The sequence below is a fragment of the Ochotona princeps genome, chromosome 23 (assembly GCF_030435755.1).
Source record: "Ochotona princeps isolate mOchPri1 chromosome 23, mOchPri1.hap1, whole genome shotgun sequence".
Taxonomy (NCBI): domain Eukaryota; kingdom Metazoa; phylum Chordata; class Mammalia; order Lagomorpha; family Ochotonidae; genus Ochotona; species Ochotona princeps.
This window is the reverse complement of record NC_080854.1, coordinates 28,765,216-28,786,791: the sequence shown is the minus strand read 5'-3', so window position 1 is coordinate 28,786,791 and position 21,576 is coordinate 28,765,216. Positions and strand designations below refer to the sequence as shown.

Genomic DNA, 21,576 nt, shown 5'->3' with positions numbered 1-21,576 from the left:
TGGGAACCAAGGCTGAGACTGTCATGCAGGCGCAGTGCACCATGGGTTTAGTGCTTTTCCCAGGCACATTCGCAGGCCACGTGATCAGAAGTGGAGCAGCCTGGACCAGAATCAGTACTGCTCCCAGCGCACATCCCAGTGGACAGCTTAGCCCATGCAGCACAACACCGCTCCCAAGAGACTTCAGAACTAAACTTGTTTAACATGACACACATATTGTTGATGTTCTCAGGCATCACATTGTTTCATGATAGCATTTTACCGAAGACTGAGTTCAAGTCCATTTTCATATAAGAAGTTTACTGCCCATTGAAAGGAAAACAGTTTTAAGCCATTCTCTTTAAATGCCTTGCATTAATATGAACTCTACCCTAATGCAAAACAAGTGACTCACACAATTTTTTTAAAATTTATCTTTCTCAAGTTATCATTTTTAAACTGTTCTTGTTAAAATGATTATTTTTGCTTATTTTCAAATATAGTGCAGACTGAATCAAAGGACATGGCGACGAGTGTGTCTCAAATTGGGTCTTTGAATATTTTAGCATTCCATTATCTTTTAATCCAAAGAAACTGAGGCAAGCATCATCATAGTCCAATATGTTCAGCCACTGCTGTTCAAACCAGCATCCCATACCGGAACACTATAAGCCTCAGTTGTTCAACTTCCAACCTGGCTTCCACTAACGTGTGTGTCAGTTCAGTAAATGATGACCCAAGTACCTGGGCCTCACTGCCCATGCGGAAGATCAAGATGGAATTCTTAATTTTCAGACTGATGTCATGGGCAGTGAAAAAGCAGGTGCGGGATCCTAGTTCTCCCTCACTGTTGCTCTTATTAAACAATACATATAATGCTTTTTAAAAAGAAAAGTCCTGAGTTAATAGACTGTGATCTAATTTATTATTCACATTTACACCATATAAGATATTTACTTTGTTGTAATTATACGTTTGGTTAACAAAAAAAAGATAGAATGCTGGTTATTAAGAATAAAGTAGAATTATCAGATGCCTTATTATTATAAATATACTATCTGGAACAAAAACCTCTATCCCAAACTCACTCAAGATTAGAATTAAACCAGAATAAGTTGAAATTTTCCACAAATTACAAATAATCTACTACGTAAAGGAAAAGATATTTTCCATGTAGAAATTTGGAATTACTGATGAGAAAAAATGATCGATTCATGTACAAAACTAAAAGAAATACATTTTAGATATGCAATCATATATGTTGTTTCAAATGTATAATCTTGATGTTTATTTGAAACTGACACTTGAAATTACTTTATGATACTTTATGAAAGTACTTTATAGACATTTTAAAACAATCTAATAGCATAAAAGAAATGTGAGAAACAAAAAGAACTTTAGTTTTCTGCTTATTAATATGAGCATGCACAGAGTGTGAACAAATACCACAGCAACTCCATTCACGACATTGTTTAATTACACGTCTGCCTTATCTCTTTAACCTTTTCTTTTTGACTTGTTATGTTAATGGTTAATCTTAATTGATCACTGATTGGGCACTGAGAATATCAGGTTTGTTTTGACTGCAGCTAAGAATATATTCCATGCCTTTGAAATCCAGTGTCAGAGCAGCCCTGGAATTACTGTACCCAATTAGGATAGTCATTTAGAATCTGCCACCAGGAATGAAAAAAGCAGACTTGAATTACCAGCAAAGAAACAACTGAACTAGACTGTGTCATATAAATATTAACAAAGACAAGGAATCTGGGACTTTGTGTTGCCTCTGTGAGAGCTTCATCTGAGGTTAGCCTTAAGACACTCATCCAATTTAACAAAAATAATGCTTAACAACTGCAGGAGACAGGGTAATATGACATAAAAGTAAGACACAATAGAAGGAAATGAATTTTTCTTCTTTAGGGGCCTATTGTCACTAAGTTGTCTCAATGCTTCATGTAAATTGAGGAGCTTACAAAACAACAACACTTGTTTTAAAACATAGTTAAGGTCCCAGATTTTACAAGTCAAAACATACATATACATATACACACACACACACACACACACACACATCCATATAAATGTACATTATATATGTAAAAATTACTTGTGTGTATTTTACTTCAATGAAGCAAACAATACTTAATTTGTCATTTTTCTGTACAATCAAATGTCTTAGAACATAGGGTGATGAAAGCCTAAGCTGAAATGGACAGGTTTTGACCTTATACATAATGCATTATTTTTTTATATGTATCACCACTCCATCCACCAAATCACGCTAGTGAAAACAATGCGGTCAAGCATCTATGTTATAATGATCAACTGGCACTTACCTGTAAGAAGGCTGGCATCTTTTAAAACTCTACACAGCTCCTGTGTTCCAACAGACTCAATCAGCTAGGTAACAGAGCTAGAAACACAAACATATAATAAGTAAACATGCTAAACACACAATACATAGATTATAATATTTTTAATTGCCTTAAAAGTGACCAACAGCACAGACACATGATTCTGACTCCAGTAATTCTGCCTTGAGAGTCCTGCTTGGCCCAGAACACCCTATTGCCTTCAGTATTCTACCAGTGGCTCAGAGACAATTTCTGACTTCTTTGTATATTTTTGTTGCCAAATGACTTGCTTGACTTCAGAGGATTTGAAAAGTAACAGCCAGTATTTATGAAATGTCCTTTAACTGGAATATTTCACTGCATTTGTCAGGTTTGAGCAGAGCCATGAATTTTGGGTAGCAAGTACACAGAGGACAGGTGATACCTTGGTTCTATCAATTGTACATAACTTTTTAATCAATAGTCAGTGAATTCTCAAAACGATATAAGGTAATGATACACTAAAAAAGAGAGGTGCACAGTACACTCAGATTATTTAAAACACATGAATTTATAGCTACATATGTTTTGCTATAATTATAAAAGGATTTTACATTATTCTTGGATAGTTTGCAATAACATTTATCAAATGAGCTTTTTTGGTTCACTTATTTGTTACTAGTGTTATTTTTAATCAGATAAACAATATCTCTGTAGATTATACATATATTTTTATTTTAAGAAACTTAATCACAGCTTGTGACTTAAACCATGCTCCTCAATTATATTTGCAAAATAACTTTGATTGAAATGTTAAGAAATCCAGAATCTACAATGAATGATGATTAATTTCTTCATTAACCACTTTCTATAGACTTCACTTCCTTGTCAGTATATCCTGTGTGTAAGGTTATATATGCTTTAAATACCAATTAAGTCACTAACATGAAGAATGTCTAAGATACAACCCTCTTTAAGGTGTGTAGCTAATCTTAGCCATTTGGTCTTTGTTGTATATCTCACAGCAGATACCTCAGCTTTCTCAGCTGGAAACATCAGAGACGACTATCATCAGACTGAATGCAAACCAAAGTAATAACAAGCAACAAATAAATAAATAAGTAAACGCATTACAATGGTTGATCGATGGATTAGACAGTTATAAAGACGGGGTGTGGGGAATGGATCCTGGAGAATCCTGCTGTACCGCCTCAGGTCGGATGTACCTGAGTTTCTTCTCCCTCAGTACGAGGAAGTTGAATGACACGAATATAAATATGAAAAGCCTGCTTGCTTTTGCTTAAGGAGAAACAGACTATGGACAATTAGGGCATGACGTCAAAAGCCAATATCTGACCCTAATAGTGTAAGGCAAGAAGATGAGAAACATCAAAGTACAATAGGATTTACACAAAATAAACTGAAAGTTGCTATATTGGTGTGGGAAATATCTGAAAAGTGACTAAAAAAAACCTCTACAATTATGACAAATAAGCTTCTGTAATACAATTAAAAACTCTTGTTGAGCCCGATATGATGACTTAGAGCCTACATTCTCTCCTTATAAGCAACAGGATCCCAGATGAGCACTGGTTCATATCCCAGCAGCTCCACTTCCCATCCAGCTCCCTGCCTGCGGCCTGGGAAGGCAGTCAAGGATGGCCCAAAGCCTTGGGACCCTGCACCCACACAGGAGGCCTGGAACAAGGTCCTGACTCCTGGCTTTGAATTGTCTCAGCCCCGGCCACTGCGCCTACTTGGACTGAAACAGTGAGTGGAAGATCTTTCCGCCTCTCCTTCTTTATATAAATTTGACTTCCCAATAAAAATCACAAATAAATCTTTTTAAAAAATACAGTGATGTGCAATTTCTGGCATAATTATTGTATCTACCAGAAAAAAAAACTGTAAACAGAATGCACTTTACAAACTGTAAAACACTTCCGAATTTTTTTACATGCACAAAACCAAAAAACAGACAAAAGAAGTGCATTTGAGAAGAATGCTACTCATTACTAAGGTTAGAAATAATGATTTATATCACTTTTGAATTTTGATTATCTTTTGAAATATTTTTCAAGGCCATGAGGTAAGAGACTGATAGACTATCATAATTTAAATTGCTTTAGCAGTACAAAACAATGTGTATCTACATCTTTACAAGAATTTATTTTAAAAGGCTTGGCATTTGTAACTCAAAAAATGTTAAATTGCATGTTCACAATTTATACCTATAAATTCAAAATCTTATTTTCTCTCAATATAAAATCTAATTTAACTAATTAGTTATAAAGAGTACCAAAAACTTCAATTTGTGTGAGTAAAATTGGCATCGTAAAATTTGATTCTTGTTGATCATCCTTACTATTTATTGAATTACTTGTTTACTAAAGGGTTAATCTATTGATTACAAAAAGTGAAATTATGTCATTGTAAAAACTAATAAAAAACTTAACAAAAAGGGAAAATGATCCACAAATGTAAGTGCAACACTTTATCTGGTATGTTAAGTTGATGAAGTCCCATGCTTAATGAAGCATTTTATCAAATACATTAACAACTCATTGTGGTTTTCATGAATATTAGTTTTCAGTGACTTGGGGATTTATGTATGCTTGGATAATGATAACCACAGTATAAAATTATCTCTAAGATTAGGATAGAAAAATGGAATGCTCTTTGTTTCACAGTGAACCTATTAAGTATACTGCTCACAGTTTTACAACATAAACATAGAGAAATATACATATCAATCAAGACATGTCTTGGACTAATTAGTCCATAATCCTTGAACTTCTAGAATGTGATCATTAACACTGCTGATCTTATTTCTGCCTCCTACACCTGCCGCCATATGGGAAGACTGTAAACAGGAATGACATGGGGCAAAAGAGTAGCCATTTCTTCCTTGTTCAACATTGCTTGATACTCGCCCAGAATGCAACTTCTAACCCTATTGAGTGGAAACAATATAGAAAGGCCAGCATGGGGAAGTCTGAAGAGCATTACTGAACAGGGCATTCACCCATTCTTGGAGTACTGCCTGATGTGCAACTTGAATACCACTGTCCAGGTGCACAATCCATTAACATTTTTTTGGCACGGTAAATTAATTCAGAAAAACAGATTTTGAGGTAGATGTTTTTGGTAACTGTAGGAACCAGCGCAGAGTGCCCTGCTCTCACATGCCTTTGGCCGCCAACATACATTAGCTGATTCCTAGGAAAGGCCAGGACTCCGGCAGGTACTGCATTCAGAAGAAGCCCTCAGCCCTGTCGCGGTCTCAGGGTAATAAGTCTTCATTCTACCCCTCTGTGCTATTACAGAGTGCTTACAACTCCAATACCACCATTTTTGTTCTCCACAGAAAATGCCATTGTCTAATGTGAACAATGACAACATAAAATGCAATTCTCTCATCATATTCATCCTACCCACTTTCAATTTCAACTTACGAATTTTCTTGTAAGTCTAATCACCTCTGTGTAATTATTCTAGCTGTGAACTTCAGAGTCTAGTATGATAGAGGCCTTCATGTCTGATGCTCAACATAGTTCAATATTGCACAACTGGTTGGGGAGCTTGCTGAGAGGTCAGCACCTTATATGTACAGTATCAAGCCACACCTGCTACACTTTTGAATCAACTCCATGATAACGGGCTGGGTTAGCAGTGGAACCTAGACCACATGGAGCTTGGACCCCTGCAGTCACATGAAAGATCTGCTGAAGCTCAGGCATTTGGGGAGTGAACCTACAGATGATGGTGTCTAATTCTCTCTCAATTCTCACTTCCTTTAAAAACAAAAAGATATAAATACAAAAAAGAATCATTATCTATTACAAATCAATGGCATTTCATTCTACAGTTCAAAAATCACTTCTCTATTCTACAAATCCATATACTCTCTAGTAAACAGAACTCTGCTAAGAGTTAAATATAATATTTGTAAATTTTGCTATCTAGAGAACAGATATAGCATATATAAATGCAGAAGACTTTTTTTCGTTTTCTGATTTAATATGAAAAAATACTCTGCTAAAAATTGAACATCGGAAAAGAAAGAGCTATAGCCAATTGTTAATGTGATTACATTTTATTTTAGATTTGAGGATGGAAGTCTTGGGTCTGTCCCCAGTTTAGAGAAAAAAGCACTAAAGCAAGCTCAGAAAGAGGAAAAAGTCAATCAGCATAACTAACACCCATTCAGTAGAAAATAAAATCCCACCATATGAGTATTTATTATACGATGTTATGCCTTATTTCATTACATAGTAATTCATTTGTATTTATCTAAACAAAATAACCAGTAATGTGGTAATAGAAGCTTTTTACTTCCGAAGGCCACAGATTGGTGCGGTTACCAAATACAATCCCATAGATGAATGGGTAGATAAAATCCACGTAACATTTTTCAATAAAATGATTTTGCTCTTTGTTATATAAGAGGACATTCATTACATGAATTCTGTGAAATGAGATCTATTCAAGCAACCTTAAGAATGGTAATGGAGATGCCATCAAAAACAATTTGCATTGCAATGCACAAATGCTTGAATAAACATTATAGTCTTGCTTATCTACACTTGCTTTAAACAGAAAAGAAATATAAGATCACATTTACTAGACCATGCGAAAGAACAACACTATGTATAAGAATGGGTAGGAGCTCACACAGCGGGGTCTTAATTAATTATATCAATTGGAGTGTAAAAAAATATTAAGCAAATGGAACTTACTATTCAAGGACTGATAATTCTAAAACATAAGTTAGTTATTTGGATAAAACTATTCTTGTTACAAACACACAATATCATGAAATATCAAGAGAGTAAACATACTATATTAAAAGATACACACTCTTATTTTACGTATTTATAAGTACATTGTTCTTTGGGATTAATTATTTATTACGTAATTATTATCACTATCTTACAGAAATTTTGCCTATGCTAAGCTGTTTGTGAGATGAGAAATCAGAATTACAGGAGAATCAAGATGGCAAAATAGGGTAAGGACACGTTTAAACAGAGAAACACTATCCAATGTGAAGCAGAGAGGGCACATTCCAGGAAATAGGAGAGGACAGAACCACGGCACAGAGCCACCTGGACACTTACAGAGTAAAGCACTGGACACAACGGTGTGCTGCTGCAGGGACTGATACCCCAGTAGCATCCAATGAGTGGCGATCTGAACTGCACCAGCAGCCAGAACTCCACCAGCAACAAGGTGGGAAGGGACCTTCACTGGGAGCTCAGGAGGTGAACCCAGACCAAGAACTGCCTGTCCTACCCGTCTGTTTGATTTGAGCAGGAGCAGAGACACAACAGCAGGTCCCAGATGGGTGGTGCAGGAACAGGGTGCATTTCACAGCCCAGCCTGCCTCCTAGAGCCAAATCGGGCGCCTCTTCCACAGTAAAGAAAGTTAAAAGAATATGTGTCTTCCAAACCTGACTGATGAACAAATTATACTTAAAGATGTTATCTTGCTAAAGTGGAAAAGCACCCACCAAAACCAAAGGCACATGTGAAGAACAACCCAGTAAAATAACAACAGAAGACTAATTTAATTAACCCATTGCTAAAACGACAGAACCGATTACCATACGTTCATATTAACCCTGAATGTAAATGACTTAAACTCATCAATCCAATGTCCTTGATCAGCAGATTGACATGAAAAGACAACATGCAGCCTACAGGAGACACATATCACCAACAAAGATCAGCAGAAACTATATCTCATGGATTTATAAATATATATATATATATATATATATATATATATATATTAGTTTCATCTCTTCAAAATACTTTCTCATGAAATTTTTCACTGTCTCCTAGATAATACAATACCCTCATTTTTTCATTTTCTTCATGAAGGTTTTTGGTTTTCATTTCTTTAGCAACACATTAGTCACTCAGTAACATGTTATTTAACCTCATGACTTTGTAAATTTCTATTTTTCTTCCTGTTGCTGATTTTGTACTGAGGCTTTTCATTTAAGGGGATGTATAATAACTGTGTAATGGAGACTACCATTATGGAGACTACTATTACATACCCAGATGTAAGGATAGGATGCAGGATGTATCTTTACTTCCAGACCAAAGATGGACTCCCCATGAAACTGCCAACTGGATCTTGCCAATAGGATGATGGACTCTCTGCCACTGTCCATGCACCCAATGATGGACATATGACAGCTTGTGAAGAATTATACTACAGTAATAATATGAAGTAACTTAGTGGGGTGGAGGAGGATATTGGGGAAGAAGTAACGGAAATCCCAGGGCCTATGAAACTGTATCATAAATTGACAATAATAATAATAATAATAATAACAGAAGAAATAAGAAACAAGAAGAAATCAACATTACTTGTTTCTCACTTAAGATCATATCACTTTTTAATGTGTTTTCTTTATTGACTTTCATTTTATTTGAAAGGTAGTAAGGAAGAGAAGGAGAGAGAAAAAAAGATATAAACACACACTGTCAGAGACAGAGTGTATCCACCTGGTGGCTTACTCCTCAAATGACCAGGAAAAGGCAAAAAGCTGGAGTTACAGTCACATGCTGCCTCTTGGGCTGCACAGGAGCAGCAAATGTGAACCAGAAGTGGAGTCTGCAGTGAAGTCAGGCACTCAGACATTGAATGCAAGCATCCCGTCGGTGCATGAGCCACTTCACAGAATGCTTCAGAGCTTATAACCGATGGTCGGTGATCTTCATTGGAGATGGAGAAAGCAAGGTTGAGGTATATTTCATTTCCTTAAATATGCTTTTGGTAATATATAGCTCATTTGAAAGAAAAATCGCTAGAGAAAGAGCTTTTCCCCTTAATTTTGGCAAAAAATTAATTTCCTTCAATCTGTAATTGCAGGCTTCACGCACCACTAATCATAACATTCAACAAATTAAAAGTCAAGATGCCATGGCTACACAGATGCATAAACAATGGCTAAAAATGACAATCAAAACACAAGACGTCAATGTAACAGACAGACGGACATTGTGTATGCTCAACACCAGCACATGGTCGTCTCTGGACACTGTCTTATTTCCCTAAGCTGAACCAAGATCATGTTAAAAGTTCCCTTCCAACTTCACCGAGTCTTACTCCAAAAAAGCTTAAATTGCTTTTGTTTTTCCTTACTGGTAGTGTTATTTTTTTCTAAAATATTTTTCCTAATTACATCTTCTCTCCTTTTGAGTAAATCATCCTATGTATCCTGTTTGATTCCGTCCTTTCCCTTACCTCTTGAGTCACATTTCAACCAGGACATTGCCTTTATCAACGTGCTTGATTCTAGTGCTTAACTAATAAATATGCACAGTTCTTAGTTTTCCCAACAAATCAAATTGTTTGTAACTGTATTCACATTTTTATCACAGAATCTCTTAAAATCTGTCACCCTGAGTAACGTGGCCACCCACTCATGCACCATCATCTGGCGTCCTCTGTCCTGCCATGTTCAAATCCACCAGAATGAACTGTTCAAGGGTTTCCTGCAACGCTAGACAAAATCCCTCCTGACTGGCTTTAGCAAGGGGTATCTGGGTCACTCTCTGGCAACTGATGCTGGGAAACCCCCTCTTGACTTAGAAACTTTCTTGGCACTTCTATTATTATTTTACTCTGACCTGGAACCCTTCACTGACTGCCTCCCTTGAATATCTACTGTTCTTAAAGTGTTGCTGCTGAATTTTGATCCTCTCTTCTGATCTTTCATCTTTTCCTCAATCAGAACTGCAAATAAGATGTGCATATTCATCTATTATTTCACGCCATTCGCACACCTACCTGTGCTCCAGATTACCCACCTGTCCTCCCTTCTATTTGCAACAATCACCACAAGCACACAATCCTTTTATTTGCTCAGTCTATGTCATAGGCATCAAAACCTCCAGTATGTGTCTCTGCGTTGAAAATTATATTCAGGCTTTTATCCTTTTACTGCTGGAGGTTCGGCCTCATGACTACCTATTTTATTATTTATTTTTATTAGCATCCTAATTTCTCTTAATTTTTTTTATTTTGAAGCTGCATGTGTACCTTTCAAGAGCATATACCATTATATAATTATATCCACTCCCACATTAATATCTTCAAACCCATTTAATTAAGCCTTATCTCTCACCCTGGCATCTGCAGCTTTTCCTGAGTCAGAATGTATCACACTGACCCTCCATTTGAAGTCAACAATACAATAACCAAATGTGTTCTCGTTATTCTTATTTCCTGAAACGTTTAAGGCTTCATTTACAACTGAAAGCATATAAAATTTAATTATTCTTCAAAACGGCCCTAAAAGAAATCCTTTAGCAATATTTATTTAATTCTTCGGTGGGATATAATTATTTTTTCTCTTATAAACATCATTTTGTGTATCTTTTTTTTTTTTAAAGATTTTACTATTATTGGAAAGCCGGATATACATAGAGGAGGAGAGACAGAGAGGAAGATCTTCCATCCGATGTTTCACTCCCCAAGCGAGCCGCAACAGGCCGAAGCGCGCCAATCCGAAGCCGGGAACCAGGAACCTCTTCCAGGTCTCCCATGCAGGTGCAGTGTCCCAATGCATTGGGCCGTCCTCAACTGCTTTCCCAGGCCACAAGCAGGGAGCTGGATGGGAAGTGGAGCTGCCGGGATTAGAACCGGCGCCCATATGGGATTCCGGGGCGTTCAAGGCGAGGACTTTAGCCGCTAGGCCACGCCGCCGGGCCCAATTTTGTGTATCTTTTATAACATTTATAGAGGTTTCACTGTTTGTCATCACATACTGTCTTGAAATGACTATCAAAACGATTGCGCTTTTTTTACCACACAGCAAAAAGCATGTGATATACAGATGTTTCACATAAGCAATTTGTTTCTTAACTTGTAATCATGTGAAATTATTGGCTTCTAACAAACTGGGAGTGATGATTCACATAGCAGTGTTAGGAATTGCATCCGTGCTTCACTGTCATTCAGAATAGACTAGGCTATATTATTGCAACCCAAGACTTCAAGTCAAAGCAGGTTATGCCACGACTCACCTTTCTCACTCATATCACATGTCGACTCAGGGATATGTCCTATAGTCTTCTGCCCAAAGAAAATCTTGACTATGATCACAATAAGAGAGATTCAAACCATAATGGTAAACAGACATGTTCAGAAGGAAGCAATACTCTGAGACATTGATTTCTAATTAATTAAAGGAGTTAGTGTACATTTTCTTAGAATAATATATATGGACATAACAGTATATGAAAAGAATCATCTCATACAAGGAGGATTTGCTGCTATACAGATGGTTCTTGCCATTATCAGTTCTAACATCCCACACTGCTTATCTTTCTACCTGTCTCTTTGAATTTGTTTCCTGACCCTGTTTAGCCCACTTTGTGTCCATTTTCCTTTTCATGGGATTCTCTTCAAGGAAGCTGCTTGGGGCTGCTAATATACATATACACGTATGCATATGCCAGAAATCTATACGTGTGTGTGTTGGTATGTGTGTGTGTACCAGCACAGACTCTCACAGTGGGAGAGAGAAGAAGCCTGTGGCATCTATTAAATGCAGAGATAAAAAGAAAGAGGGAGAGACAGAGGAGACACAGAGCAGAGATGGGAATATCTTTCATTTGCTGGCTCACTCCTGAAGTGGCTATAATACACAGAGCTCAACTAGGCTAAAGCCAAGTGTCAGGAGCTTCATTCCCGCCTCCCGCGTGAGTAAAAGGAGTACAGTTACATGACCATCTTCCCACTGCTTTTGCAAGCCATGATCAGGGAACTGAATAAGAATCGTAGCAGTCAGGACATGAACTAGCACCCACACAGAATGCTGGCATAGCAGGCTACAGGCTAATTTGCTATGTCACAATGCCAGCCCCCCAAAACACAGGCTTTCCAGATGTATTTTACAAGTCAATAGATGCATGCTGTGTATCAGAAATGCAGCAATTTGGTGTAGCAATTCCTACTGAATTCACTACTCATGATGAACTCACTACCAGCTGTCATGGATGAAATAGTGTGTTGAATGAAAATGTAATGAAAATCACTAATCTGCTTTTATCAAATTCTCGGTAATGATTCTAACCCCCATCATCCCTCTAGAGACAATGTCCCCACTGTCTCTAGCTAGAAACAGTGTGCAGGAGTTTCTCCTTGGCCTTTTAACCACAGGAGTCTTTCACCATGGGTCACAGAACTAATGTGGAGATGATGACAGAATGTCTATTCCCATGAAACACTCAAGAAACATACCAACAGGATGAGTTCATGGGCCTCCCATTCATACTGTGGGATGCAACTCCATTGTTCATCTGATCTCCATAAATCCCTTCTCCAACTGCTTGACCATGGTGATGTTTTGAGTCACCTAGAATGAGTTAACTCGCAAAACATGTGCCCAATAATCTTGAGAAAAATCTTTTTTCTTTTCCTTAGTACATTGCCCTGCTCAAAATGTTGAGTTCTCTTTAACAGTAAATATGCTTGTCACTGCACTTGTTTTTTCCCTCAAGGAGACATGATTTCCTTATCATTATTGGGTTTTTACATTTAACCTAGAACTTTTCTGCTTACACAGTTCAAGCAAGAATTCAATAGAAGCAACATGATAAACTAGCCAATGCCATAGATCTATACAAGTCAGACAAATCGGCTTATAGTTTTGACTGTGTTCTGCACATGTCATTTGACTGCTGAACACTAAAACAGAATCCTGGTTGGCTACAGGGTGCTCCTCTATTCTCATTGCATTTAAGTCTCGGGACTCAGTGGCTGCAGGCGCCTAGGTGCAGTCTGGAGTACAGAGAAAAATAAGCAGTGGGTCCAACAAGGACGTCATGGTTCAATCACAACATCAAAATCAGATTGTTTCCAGGTTATGGATTGTATGTTGCCGAGTTTTCATCTAGATTAAAGCTCAGGAAATCAGTAGAGAAAAATTAATTTGGGGGCCAAAGTTTCTAAATCTTGGTGAAAATTATTGTCTTCTGGAACTTGCTGGATTGGTAACCAGGTCTTAAAGGACAGCTGCCTCCAACATTCTAACCTCCTTAAGTTTTTGAACACCTTCCTTCCAGCTCAGGTGTTTCCATTTTGCTCACCGTGCCCAAGATTTCCATCAATTTTTCAATCCATTAGACTGTTAAAACTCTTTGTAACTCCTCGAGCTGTAACACTGATTAAATACAGAATTTTAATAGGAAACTACATCTACAATGTGAATTCAAACCTCTGAGAAACAGCGGAGCCAATGATGCAGTTGTAGTCTGCAGGGCAGCAGGTGCAAGAGGCAGAAAGAACTAATGTTTCCATATGCGTCCAAAAGAAGGAGACAATTCATGTCCCAAAAATCCAGGCAGTCAGGCAGGAGAAATTCTGTAGTACTTGTGGGAGAATCAGCCTTGTTGTTCTACTCTAGCATTTAGCCGATTAAGTATGGTCCTTTCAAATTTGGGAAGGTAATCTGCTTTATTAGGTCTACAAATGCAAATGTTCATTTTATGCAGGTATACCTTCACAAATATACACAAATGACATTCATTCGAACTGCTGTGTGGTCTGCCCAACTGACAAAATTGACCATCACAGATCACTTTCGAGTGGACAAGATCATTGAAGACTCTGCACCAGGTTCTTCGTGACTAAATGAAACTTTTGCTGTGTGCTTCATTGGCATTCTAATCCAGGATGGCATGGCAGCAAAAGGTTAGCATAAAGAGAGTGCAGAGCAACAGCTGCCTACCTGTCAAACCTGTCACCTGAAGAAAGGCTCAGACAAGGGCACACTGGAACACCTAAACACTAAACGAAATACCAAAGAACGAAAATAAGCTGTTAGGATTCAAGATTTCTGTCTACTGTAATAACTGACACCTTTGATTTAGATTGTTGTCATTCCTGCTCAGAATTGCTACGTGTTATTAAGTTCAAGTTGTTTAAGTAAAACTTAAACCTCTTCACAGTAACGGATTCCCTTCTGAATCCTGAGTTTTTCAGGCATAAAATCACTGAAGAGATTCCACTTGGAAAGTAGATCGTCTTTATTCTGGGACTGGGCGTTGTAAGAAGGGATGAAATTAAAAAAAATATATAGGCACACATGTGACTTCATTTGGGCTAATTCTGCTTTTTCATACATTTAACACAGACATTAGCCTAGATGAATTCTATATGGATTCATTGGAAAGAAAAGACAGGAAATTATCTTAAAAACCATTAAGATGGCGCTGGCTTTCAGATGTTTTTAGAAGGGCAGAGTTTAAAAATCTCTAATATTTTGCTGAAAGCATAGATATATTCTTTCTTTGAAAGAATTTGGCCCACTAGTAATAACCAACTCGTTAAAATGCTCAGTTCACTAATTTTGAACTTTAAAAGCAGTTACTTTTCTCATGAAAATTGTAGCTACATTTAACGACTTGAACTGCACATTTTCACAAATAGCTGAATAGTTTTCTTAAACCATCGTTAAAGATATGTTATGGCTTTTAATTGGTCAGAACGATATTCTGCCAACTCTGCCTTTAGACCAGAGATGGTCTCCCCAAGAAATTGTTGAACTGATCTGGACAATAAGATGCTAGACTCTATGCATGGTACATGCATGCAATTAAAGAAACAAGACAAGATTTGAACTGTAATACTGCAATAAGGTGGAGGAATCCACCATGGAGGGAGGGCACGGGGAGGGGTGGGGGGAACCTCAGAGCCTATGCAATGATGTCATAAAATGAAATGCAATAAAATAAAAAAAATGTTAATAACATACCTTAAAACTCATTCTGATCATTAGTAACAGAAATGCATTGGAGTAACTATAACATTTCAATATCTGTGGTTCTGCAAATATAGCATAAAATCATAACCAATGTTTAAACTGCCTGATTTATTAATCTCCACATATTTTGCTAACAATGTATTAGGGCATTTTATTACTTGCCAACAAAGTAGCATAAACCCCAGATAAAATTTTTCTCAGTAACTTCATTCCTCATTACAAAATTTAAGGAAGTATCCTACAATCTTTTTGCATCTTTTACAATCTTTTGCATGTATACAAACATATTTCTCTGTAAGATTTATTTTGTAAGTTTGCTATACAGGTCTAAGTGTTTTCTTTGCTAAAAAATGTTTTCTAATTTCTCATATACTTCATTGTCCTTGCCATTTTCCTCAACTTACTTCCTATCTCCTGAAAAATGATATCATAATATATAAGAAACAATAAAATATAATTGATTTTCCTGCCCAATGTTAATATGCTGTTTGCATTTTGGAAAAGTTAGGCTTCTGGAAGCAGGATTAAGAACAAGAGTTGTTACAGAGACTGTGATATCACTATCTCTTCACGGTGTTTTCCTCTTTTCTAGTTAGCATTACTTTAGGGAATTGATGTACTAGTCTGGTATCTGAGAAAAGAGGACAAACCAACCGCACTGCTCATTTTTAAATATTTTAAATTCGGTTGTCTACTGCTACCATCACATTCATAAACATTTCTACTATTTTCAATTTAACAGTAGACTGTTCCACTGTTTACTTCTCTTTTCAAGGTACACACCATGATTTACAGATAAATCTACAAGAAAACATTAACATGGTATCTCAGTTCTTCTGGCATTTTTGTTAAATACTTGATATTCTATTATTGTCTTTAACATGCAGATTTAGATAAAAGTAACGATTTGTATGAATCAACAGAGATGCTGCATCTAAAAAGTAATTTATGTACAAAATGGAAATGTTAATTTTTGCAAATATCATAATTATCTAAAGTAAAACAATACTATTCCATGTGCGTGTATGCATCCATACAAATTCCATTAAAATTACACCTTGGAAAAGACCAACTGTCTTCCAAAGCCTCTAAAGAAATACTTAGTGATATCCAGTTAAACATGTTGGCATGATCACGTGTTTATCACTAGTTCTTCCTGGAACAAGTAATATGATGATCATTATATTAAACAAAATACCTTGTGCACTCATGAAGAACATAAGAAATTTGATATGACAGAAAGCTGATGCCGTGGTGAAATAATAGAGAAAAAATGTCCAAAAAATGTCAAACTCACAACAAGCAACCAAGAAAAGACTCAGGAGATGAAATCAGAACCAAAATTCTCTGTGATCTCCTGCACACCCAGGAAACACTTCATCCCACATGGGACTGACAACGTGAAATACACCTGGAGATGGCAACTGATAATTTCTGGTCTTGGGTCCAACAGCAAGATAGAAAGTCAAGATGGTGTCCTGAAAGTGGCAGTGGTCAAGGCAATCTCTTGCATTATCACAGGTAGGAAAAGGATAATATCCCAGGGGATTTGAAGGAGAAATCAAAGAGAGCTACAGAAAAATAAGGAGAAGGAAATAAAAATAACTATACAAGGACAGAAGTAACGTGTTCAAACACATTCTGTCTGACTTTTGGATCCACTGTTGGGGGATACTTTTCTGCAGGTTCTTAAGTAAGTGTTGGGTTTTCATTTAAGATTGTGGCACCCATAGTTGTGAAATCTTAAGGTGAAATCTGAAAAACATAGTGCTGAGGGGGAAATAATAGATATTTCCATTTTGTCCTTTTTGCTTCAAAATTACTAATAAGAAACAATCAACAGTATTTGAAAAGTAGAAGTTTTATCATATTTACATCTAATATGTACCAGTTGCTCTTTTTTAAACAAGAATTTCCAGCATTTAAAATTTACTTAGTTGAGCTCCAATTCTGCTAATTCTACTTTCTGCTGAATTAAGTAAGATTTGGTTTAATTTCACCACTGGGAGCGACAAATCTAGCTCTGGACATCGAAACTGCAGTATGCTGAGTCCTTCTTTCACTTAACTTTTTTGATGACTTCTGGCTTACAGATGCTCAGATGTGATAATATTAACATGTATAGTTAAATCTGGCTCTATCCTCAAAAGTATTGGAATTGATGGAACTTCTGAAGCTTAAAAAGCTCTTGTAGCATACCATACTGATTGTGAATACAACCAAAACAGTTAAGTTTTAAAGACTCACTGTATGCATTTCCTAATGCCATTATATCAACTAGCAATAAAAGCATGCACTTTAAAAAGTAAGAAATGAAAATAGTATCAGTCTAAAAATGTGTAAGTCAAAATGTTATTTGAAGCTTGCAGTTTTCTATACTTCTGCACCACTGTTTTCTATATTTCTGCATTTTTTTCAAGTGCCTTTAACAGGCAAGAGGTGTGTACGAAAATGCTGGAATCCATTTTTGGTTGCCACATTGGGTTGGAGTGTAGTGATAAACAATCCCTGCCTCTACACCAAGGAACAGCTATCTATATCAACATTTCAATAGTTCAAGTTTAGACACCTTACTGCATTCCTTCTGGCCTTTCCTACAAATGCTTTTTCCCCATATAACACCACTGTGCCAGAACACAGAGCTTGCAATAAAGGAAACCTTGTATTTTGAAAAGAAAGCGTTGATCATAGGACAAAGTTTTATCTATTTCCTATAGATCTGTTTCTTTACCACAAACGAATATTGAATCTGTCACATATACTCATTTTCGAATTAAATGTAATTAATTAAAACATAATTTTTCTGTTAAGTAATTATTTATTAGAGAAATATCACTAAAGAAATGCATCACCCAGTAAATGAATAGATTAAACTATAGACATTCTTCTAATATTGAAATGAAAGTTGGTTTGGAACCCAAGAATGGTAAAACCTGTAGTGATCCTATTGGAAATCCCAAGAAGCTTAGTCAGGATAGCTGAAAATATTTGGGTTCTAACAATACTTCAAGCATTTTTAAAAAAGATTTATTTTGTTTTATTTATTAGAAAGGCAGATATATAAAGAGACGGAGATATACAGAAAAAGATATTCCACCTGCTAATACACTCTCCAAGTTCTCACGATGACTGGAGGTGGGCCAGTCTGAAGCCAGGAGCCAGGAGCTACTTCCAGGTATGCCACGCTGGTGCTGTGACCCATGGCCTTGGGCTATCCTCTGCTGCTTTCCCAGGCCTCACGCAGGGAGCTGGGTGTGAAGTGGAGCAATTGGGACACAAACTGGCGCCCAGCACATGCAAGGCAAATATTTATCACTAGTCAATAGTGATATGCCCAATATTTCAAGTATTTTGAGAAAACTTTAAAAGCAAAGGGAAGAGGACAATATCTAGACTTTCTACCATTGCCATGATACACTTAAATTGCAGAATGTTGGGCTTGTGACTGTTACGAAGGACTATACTAATGTAATAACATAAAGGAAAATAGTGGGGTGAGGAGAGAATGAAGGAGGAGGAAGGGAGATGGAGAGGGGAATCCCCATTACTACAAAACCACATCAGAGGAAATGAATAAATAACTAAAAGGAAAATAAAAATAAAAACCATATCTTTAGAATATATTTTTAGTTATGCAAAATAATTACCTTTATATTTTTGATATAGCTCATAATTCTTCTAAAGGGAACTACTTCAGAATTTTTTGGAGTTTTTTTCAATCTATCATACACTTAATACTTTCAGAAAAAATTTTTCTTTAATTCATTACATTTCAGTGTTATTTGAAATATGAATTTGGTTTCATTATTTTATATGTAATATAAAATAATTGGAAAGCACAGAACTGAACAAATATATACTTTAATACGCCACTGTGAAATTAAAGGATTTTCAAACAGTGAGCTGAAAATATGTCTGTTAGATTGCTTGCCACCCATAAAAAGAAACCATCAGCCAGTTGTAAAAAAACAAAGCAAAACAAAACAACAACAACAACAACAACAAACCAAAGACCGAAACACCAAAAAACCCTCATCAAGGCTTTTATTTGAGATCTGCTCTCAGGCCCTTCCTTCCTCCCCAACCCCTGCCCGCGGAGCAGGGAAGGGGAGCGGGCTGGGGAAGGCAAGCTTGGGAAACTTAGAGGGGTGGGTTTTCATACCCTTCCCCACACAGGAGATGGCACATGCTCTGTTTAAGTGCAAATAATGTCAGGAATGTCCCCCTAAGTCGGTCTATGGGGGCAGGAGTTCTGTAGGCCCCATTACATCTCTGGCTCCTGCGGCCCTTTCCAGTTTCGGCTGAGGTCTAACTGGCCTGTTGGGTTTGAAATAAGCCCAGGCCGTCTCCTGTACCTGCAGTAGCCAACAATGTCAAACCATGCTAATATTCTGACTTCCCATCAGGAAATACAAAATATTCAGTCTTTCCAAAATTGATTTAACACCAGAACTCTTTGTCATTAGACCAGGTGCTACGCTATGAATGAAAATAATAACTATATGTTTATCCGACTATGTATCTTCCTTAAAGGAATTTTCTCCCAACTCACTTTACAACCTCGGTAATGACCTGAGTCAACAATTTCGTTCCTCAACGCTGCGATTCCACTTTGTACAAAAAGAAACAGTGGTCTGAGTGAATAGAAGGTTTGAATGCCATTGCTATGAGGATGTAATACAGGAAATGGCAAGAGGATATTGCAACGATAAACCAAATAAAGCTGCTGCTGGTGACAGTGGCTTGAGATTGATGACCACAGCTTTTGAATCAACCTTCTAGTAGTGTGCAAAGTCATGACTGTAGCCCAGATGCTTGACATGAGATGTAGGCATCTCCATTAGCTGTTTCACTATTAGGTCAAGCACCCTGCCTTGGAGATCGTGGTGAGACACTTAATAGGGTTAAGTAGTTCTATCAGAATTATGTAGCTTACCACTCAACATGACATTGATGAAGTATTATTTTCCTATCTTTTCTAAAACCATTTACGTTTGCTAAAAATTCTATACAATAGGCATAATAATATCTGAAGTCAGAAACAGCAAACAATGGGTAGTTAACACCTCTAAGTAGTGGTCAGAAGCTTAATTTGCTTAGGGGTCATTAACTGTTTTTTGTTTATTTATAGTGCAGGTTAATAACACGAACTTGAAGCTACATATTTCAATGCTGAGCTCAGCGTTGTGTCCATCTGACTGCACAACAACCTCTCTTCAGTTTTCCTTTTTATAGTTTTCCTGATGTAAATGGCTTTTTGTATGACCTACAGAAATAACACTGAATTTTAAAAAGAGTATTCAAAATTCATTATAAAGATTAAAGGCCTTATTCTTGGGCCCTGACCCCATAAGAACTGACACACCAAGGGCCGCTGCTTCTGAATCCTGAAGACCGAATAAGCACCTTGTATCATGACCCTGAGACAGAGGCATTTCCTTTCAGTGTTGTTAATGGAAAATGAGCACTACTGTAGACAGAAACTTAAGGTAATATGCATATCAAACAAAAATTTTAAAGTTAATGGAATTAATGATAAAGAATAATCACTATCAACTGGGTTAAAAAAAAGGAGGTACTTTGTTAGCAAACTTGCACTCAAGCTTCTGAGAAGAATGAGAAGAAACCTGGAGGCATCACAATTTATAATTAGAAGTACTTTCTCTAAATTTAGGCAGACACAATTATTCAGCACTAAAAAGTCTTTTACAATGATGTCAATTTTTTCAGTATTAAGAAAATATTGGGAACAATGGTTCTTAGTAATCTACAACTGTTAAGATTAGAATAATTGCACCAAAGCACTACTGGGGTTTCCTAACTGTTCACTGTGAGCTATCCTTTATACAGAAAGATGCTTACTGCCTGCAACAACAACAACAAAAATCAAAATCCGCCAGATCCACCCCACTTCCTCCATCTTCCATTCAAATTTATTGTCGACAGGACTTCCGCCACCATTAGGAATCGGTTACTCTGATGAATAAAGCAAGTGATTTTTATCCCTGTCATCCCACACACACAGTTCATATCTTTTTCATTGACTTACTATCATCTCTACTATTGTCTAGAAACATTATCTGTATAAATTCAAATTATTAGAACACCACTTTTCAGTTGATCTATACTCCCCAATTATTCATCAAACTAATTTTTTTCAGAAAAATTCTTCATAAGCTTTAAACAAAAATGTTTTCATATGTTTAATATCAAATGCACACTTTCCTGATTTAAGGTAGGATTTCTAATCTTACGCGACCATAATGAGGTGGACAACTTTATAGTCAGAACTGCCCAGTGCATTGTGCGAAGCTTAACAGTAACAGTCTAACCAAGAACATCAGGAGCATGAGCAAGCCTGGATGCCAGCCAAGGCAGTCTCTAGGCCTGGCCAAATGTGCCCAGAGACAGTGGAACAGTAAAATCATTCTCACTTCCAAAGTCAGAGCAGAACCTCTCAAATCATCCAT

General features: G+C 36.8%; 1 protein-coding gene across 1 annotated transcript in view; it reads right to left on the bottom strand.

Moving 5' to 3' along the window:
• The window catches only part of CDH12 (cadherin 12), a 413,488-nt gene extending 411,112 nt beyond the window's left edge, over window positions 1–2,376 (bottom strand). The window contains exon 1 of the mRNA XM_058680040.1: window positions 2,319–2,376. The gene's annotated coding sequence lies outside the window, so the exon portion shown is untranslated. The remainder of the gene's footprint in view (window positions 1–2,318) is intronic.
• Window positions 2,377–21,576: the final 19,200 nt, after the last annotated feature.